A 7,172-nucleotide genomic window follows, 5' to 3' on the forward strand; every position below is an offset into this window, starting at 1 on the left:
CCTATATCCTGATAAAGTAAACGGTGTAATCTGTAGTCAAAATCATTATGTAAATAACAGTCTAAAACGATCTAATGACAGGTTGTATTTGCAATTAGATCGTAGAATTTGCGAAATGCTTAAATATGCAGCAAAACTACCGGGGCATGGGATAAATTTTGATTTACTTTATGCTTCTAATTCTTTTTAACCCCAGATAGTACACAGAGATTCTTGTATAATCAACGAGTCATTTTTTTCTAGCTGCAGTTTGCAAGCACATCCTTAAAATAATTCATATGAAATTTGTTTCTGACAAGTTGTATTTCATCGCGGTGCACAGGGAAAAGTGGCTCACATGATTCTCATTTAAATTCACATGAATTTCATGCGAGTATTTCTCATAAGAACAAGAAGAAAAGACGAATGACATCTGCATAAAATATTCACATGGTTTTCATGCAAATATGCTGTTGGAAAGTCATTTGGGCACGATCGATATTGTAATGCATACTGCACCAATAGTTTAAAAGGCTGAAGATGATAATTCAAGATGATAATAATAAGCAAGATTAGGGTAGTAAATGAAGTCAACAGAAACTGATATTTTATGAACTATTTTATTTATTAGTATTATGTTTAAAACATGAAAAGATATAAAGTAATATCAGAATTGCTGTTCTATCATATCTTCACAGTACAATGTAACATAAATATTGAAGTATTTTTATGTGAATTCTACACGAGAATCGCCAGAAGCCATTACATAGAGAATATCATAACAAAACAACTGCATGAAAATCTCATTACTTTCGCATGAATATCATGCAAATAATTTTGCATGATATTTAGATGAGTGATTTTTCGTATGATTATCGCACGCTTTTCAAACGTAAAGGAGCACGCATGACAAACGTAATGGAGCACGCATGACAAACGTAAAGGAGCACGCATGACAATTATGCTTCATATCCCCTGTGTAATCTTAGAACTTATTCATTTTTTCTTTTTATGTTCCTTCAAGGATTTTGTCACTCACATCGAGGTTGTATGTGAAATGTAACACATTGTGTTTTAACATTGTATTGTGTTTTAACACAATATAAAAGCACAAAACATACTAAACCCAAATCTTCTTCTATTAAATGTACTTCATTTTCCGGATATACCGCATGTCCATTAATTTGAGCACTTCAACTTGTATCACTGATCATGGTAAAAACAAACAAACCGGCGAGTTTCAGGTGTCCTTTATACAAATAGTTCCTTCTAGTAAATCTGCACATCACGATTTGATCTTCTTTTTTTTTTATACCCCCCGCAACAAGTTGTGGGGGTATACTGGAATCGGGTTGTCCGTCTGTCCGTCCGTCCGTCTGTAGACGCAATGGTTTCCAGGCTCTAAAGCATTATCCTTTCCACCTACCGTCACCATATCATCTATATGGACTACCCATGGGATGAAGATGTTCCCTATCGATTTTGGGGTCAAAGGTCAAGCGCACTGGACATCGAAGTAGCAGTATGGTTTCCGGGCTTTAAAGCGTTATCCTTTCCACCTACAGTCACCATATCATACATATGGGCTACCCATGGGATGAAGATGTTCCCTATCGATTTTGGGGTCAAAAGGTCAAAGGTCAAGCGCACTGGACATCGAAGTAGCAATATGGTTTCCGGGCTCTAAAACGTTATCCTTTCCACCTACAGTCACCATATCATACATATGGACTACCCATGGGATGAAGATGTTCCCTATCGATTTTGGGGTCAAAAGGTCAAAGGTCACGAGCACTGGACATCGAAGTAGCAATATGGTTTCCATTTAAATTCTTTAACGGCTTTTTTCATCGTATGGAACACCCTTTGGGAGATTGGGGTAAGCGGGGGGTATTCTTAGTGAGCATTGCTCACAGTACCTTTTGTTTTTTTTTTATAAAGTTATCAGATTAAAGGAAATTGTGTGGAATGTAAATACAGACATCTGTACTTAAAAGTTAAAACGTCTTAATTCTGGTCCGTGGTTAAAATTTCAGACTATGCTTTAACAAAATAAATCTATGAGTAGAAATTGATAGAATTTTGTGAATATTATATTTTAAAAATCGTGTCTTTCTGTTTTGAAAGGTATGAGAGGATATACTTCGAGTGTTTTTGTCTCGAAATGTTGTTTGAAATATATCAGCCTCGGCTTTATCTAGAGGTACACAATCTACTATCACATACAGGTAGTACACACTAAGAAAAAAATGACAAATATTGATAATCCACACCTTTAATGATATACGATATACACCTTCCTAAAGATCAAAGGAAAAACGGCTGCTCGTGGGATAAACTAACCGACTCAATGTTTAAGTGCATATTTTAATGGTATACTTTTAAATATGTAATTTAAAAATTCAATACAATCTGGACTGTATGGGAAAATATTTTCCATTAATGTCTTTCCACTCTTTACATGGTCAACCTTGATATGATATTTATACTATGTGTGTGAATGTATTGATGCTCTCATCAAATGAATTGAAGAGAACAATAATTGAATTAATGCGCGCATCAAATCTATTATTGCTCTCATTAATTGAATTAATGCGCGCATCAATTGAATTGAAGAGAGCAATAATTGAATTAATGCGCGCATTAAATCAATTATTGCTCTCATTAATTCAATTGATGCGCGCATTATTCAATTGATGAGAGCAGTAATTGATTTAATGCGCGCATTAATTCAATTAAAGAGAGCAATAATTGAATTGATGATATCTTCAAATAATTGAAGATATCTTTCTCCCATTTACCTCTTTGTGTTGATGGAATGAGCGTGGGAAGTTGCCGGGGCAAATACAGTGTAAGCAAATTCGAAGCTGCAAAAATTGGAATGACAACCGAAGGAATGAGAACGAAGGAGCGAAAATAATCTTCACTCCTTTGCCACTATAATTTCGCCCACCTATATTTGTACCTGCGAAGGAGCAAAGCTGCAAGGACAAACAGCGGCAGATCTAGAGTAGGCGGGAGGGGTGTTACAACCCCCATGATTGAATTATAAAAATGATAATTTTTGCCTTTAAAGATGAAAAAGTACTAAAGGGGAAAAGGCGTAGAAAGTACTTTGGTAGACTTGACAGCGAAGAATCGATGTGGTGATGGCAAATTTAGAAGAAACGGGTGAATTGTCTCCAATGTAAAAATATGAACCAGGAACTCTGCTAGGGCAAATATAAATCCTTATTACGAAAAGTATTCACAGAAGTGCTGAAGTTTTTATTCTAACTAGGAAAGATTGTTGATGCTTATGATTTACTAGATCACAATTCAATAATATTTCACATAGGAAGGACCTTTTTTTTTTTTATGCGTGTTTGAATTGTTGAACACATGAATTGAATGAACGATATCTTTGATATAGATGCATTTAAGAACAATTTTTGAATAATTGTGGTTATTAGTTACGTTCTATTTATTGATATCATATACAGTTAACAAGAGGCCCAGGGGCCTTATAGGTCATCATGTAACAACCTTCCAATGTTTGAATTAGGTTTGTGTTTAAATATAAGAATTTTACTTTTGGATGAAAAAAACATTGAATAGCTATGTGGTCATGAAGTACATGTGTCATTTTTATGTTCAATAAATAATCCTTTTTAAAAAACCTAGGTCTGAGACATCATAAAGAAAAGGGTTATTTACTCCTTAGGTAAAACCAATATGAGAAGATTTTCAAAGAATTTCTACATTTTCACTATATGACCAATAGAGCCCCACCCTAACACAAGAACCCCTGCCCCAGAGGCCATGAATTTCACAATTTTGGTAGAGGGCTCAACGCTCATTATGATTATGCTCACAGTTTGGCTTCTTGATGTCCAGGAGTAAAGAAGAAGATTTTTTAAAATTACACTCATTTTGATGGTTTTTGCCCCACCCCTCAGGCCCCAGGGGGGCAGGGACCACGAATTTCACAATTTTTGTTCCCCTCCACCCACAGATGCTATATGCCAAAATTGGTTGAAATTGGTTCAGGGGTTTCAGAGAAGAAGCTGAAAATGTTCAAATGTTAACGCACGACGAACGACGACGGACAAAAACAGAAGATTTTCAAAGAAATATTGCATTTTCACTATATAATCAATCAGCCCCGCCTTAGCACCAGAACCCCTGACCCAGGGGCCATAAATTTCAGTTTTGAAAGAAGCATCCTTGATCATCATTATCATACTATTAGTTTGTCTACTTAATACCCAGCAGCAGAGGAGAAGATTTTCAAAGAAATAAAATGCATTTTCACTATATGATCAATAGGGCCCCACCCTAATACCAGAACCCCTGATCCAGGGGCCATGAATTTCACAATTTTTAAAGAGACATCCTTGCTCATCATTACCATGCTATTAGTTTGTCTACTTAATACCCAGAGACAGAGAAGAAGATTTTCAAAGAATTTCTACATTTTCACTATATGACCAATAGAGCCCCACCCTAACACACCAGAACCCCTGATCCAGGGGCCATGAATTTCACAATTTTTAAAGAGACATCCTTGCTCATCATTACCATGCTATTAGTTTGTCTACTTAATACCCAGAGACAGAGAAGAAGATTTTCAAAGAATTTCTACATTTTCACTATATGACCAATAGTGCCCCACCCTAACACACCAGAACCCCTGATCCAGGGGCCATGAATTTCACAATTTTTAAAGAGACATCCTTGCTCATCATTACCATGCTATTAGGTTGTCTACTTAATACCCAGAGACAGAGAAGATTTTCAAAGAATTTCTACATTTTCACTATATGACCAATAGAGCCCCACCCTAACACACCAGAACCCCTGATCCAGGGGCCATGAATTTCACAATTTGTAAAGAGACATCCTTGCTCATCATTACCATGCTATTAGTTTGTCTACTTAATACCCAGAGACAGAGAAGATTTTCAAAGAATTTCTACATTTTCACTATATGACCAATAGAGCCCCACCCTAACACAAGAACCCCTGCCCCAGGGGCCATGAATTTCACAATTTTGGTAGAGGGCTCAACGCTCATTATAATTATGCTCACAGTTTGGCTTCTTGATGTCCAGGAGTAAAGAAGAAGATTTTTTAAAATTACACTCATTTTGATGGTTTTTGCCCCACCCCTCAGGCCCCAGGGGGGCAGGGACCACGAATTTCACAATTTTTGTTCCCCTCCACCCACAGATGCTATATGCCAAAATTGGTTGAAACTGGTTCAGGGGTTTCAGAGAAGAAGCTGAAAATGTTCAAATGTTAACGCACGACGAACGACGACGGACAAAAACAGATAGCAATAGGTCACCTGAATGATTCAGGTGACCTAAAAAACTTGATCATTAGGAAGTCATTTGGAGCTCCAAATCAAGTGTTCCATATGTAACATAAATGATCTCTCTCCATGTTGAAAATTAGATATTGATTTTACGAATACAATTACAATCCGTCATGCTGAATACTATAATAGTTGACTAAAGGCAAAATGATCAGTCGTTCATAATTTTAAAATTTGAAATGGTAGTTTTTGTCCAGTGTGATAATTTAAGGGCAAAATTATAAATACACGTTGTTTCTTCTCGTCAAACGCAATAATCGAAAACATAATGCACTATATGATTGACAAACATAAAAATTGGTATATTGTGGCCTGATTTCTTGGACATTGTCAAGTAGTGTACAACCTAATTTCGGTAAAATGTTTTAACTTTAAAGATATAAGGCGCAAACTCCCAAGAACAGTCTCGGACCATTCGATATCTGACATATTGGACAGTCTTCTTACTTTGAAGATCTGTGTCATGTTTATTTTATGCTTATCCATGTGTTTGTACACATCAGTAACTGTTATTAAATTATTACAAAAAGTCGTAACAGTGACTTCTATATAAATCACGGAAAAAATTAAGAACATCGAAAATATCAGATGAATATCGTATTTAAAAATGTAATGATGTGTCACAACTTTGGTCTCGAGAGGGAGTGTGTCCTTCGTTGAATGATATGTATATAAGTAAATATGATTATAAATCTTCAAGTGGTATGTGTATAAATTTTCTCATAATCACTTACTACATGTACGTATGAAAGCTCACGTGCATTGTCAAGCAATAAATCGCATTAGATCGTAGAAAATTCTATGGTCAAAATTAGAAATAATATGAGGTCAAAGATTAATTACTTGTATTTAAATGACAAAATGAGCCCTCAAAGTGAAATTGCTCAAAACAATTTTTTAATTTTACAGGTATTTTACATACAATATATGTTTCATTAAAAGTTTAAACTTTGTCAATTCTATAACATCTATGACTTTAAATTGACAATTTTAAACTTTTGATATAGCAAATATTTTCATATACAATTTCACAATACGTAGGTACATATACACTGTATGTAATTTGGTTTTTAAAAAACACTAAATGAATCGCTTTCAACAATCTGTCAGTCTGTTTGTAAAAATGAGTTTTTGTCTGGAACACCCCATTATTTATTAAAAAAGAAATATTTTCCTTATGCAAAGATGTTGAATTAGTTTGACTCCAAATTTAGTGAGATTTTTCTTGGCATCCTCAAACGCGCTTCGTGGAGCGTTGTAGCTTATACCCAGATGTACTTTCAAATTTTAAATTTGTCTTAAGTATGCATGTACATAGTTTGAATGAATAAAGTGGATTGAATTGAGCTGAATGCGTGCTGCCAATTTTTTTTTTTTTTTTTTTTTTTTTTTTTGTTGGTTGTTTTTTTTTTTTTTTGTCGAGTGGATAAGCCACTCGTTGTACAATAGGCATTCATATCGAATTTTTTTTTTACCTTTCTGCAAGGTTATTTGGTTATTTCAACTTAAAAATTTCATGATTATTTAGAATTACCCTGATTTTATAAACATGAATCGTATTACGTTCTTCAGTAAAGCCTGTAAATATTCTGCAGTAAGCGGCCGTCTCAGAGGAGTTGTATTGTCTAACGATGTACACACTAAATGTTATACATGTATAAACTATTTGCCCAAAATAACTCATATCCTATTTACATTCTGATCTAATCATATTCTTATCACAGTTTGTAACATTTGATCCCAGAATTTAAATGAATACACGATTACGGAACTGCATGCCGTGTTATTTAAAAAACAAAAACGGCTTCCTCGGAATCCCCGTATCTATAGCGTG

The sequence above is a fragment of the Ostrea edulis genome, chromosome 6 (assembly GCF_947568905.1).
Source record: "Ostrea edulis chromosome 6, xbOstEdul1.1, whole genome shotgun sequence".
In the NCBI taxonomy this organism is placed as follows: domain Eukaryota; kingdom Metazoa; phylum Mollusca; class Bivalvia; order Ostreida; family Ostreidae; genus Ostrea; species Ostrea edulis.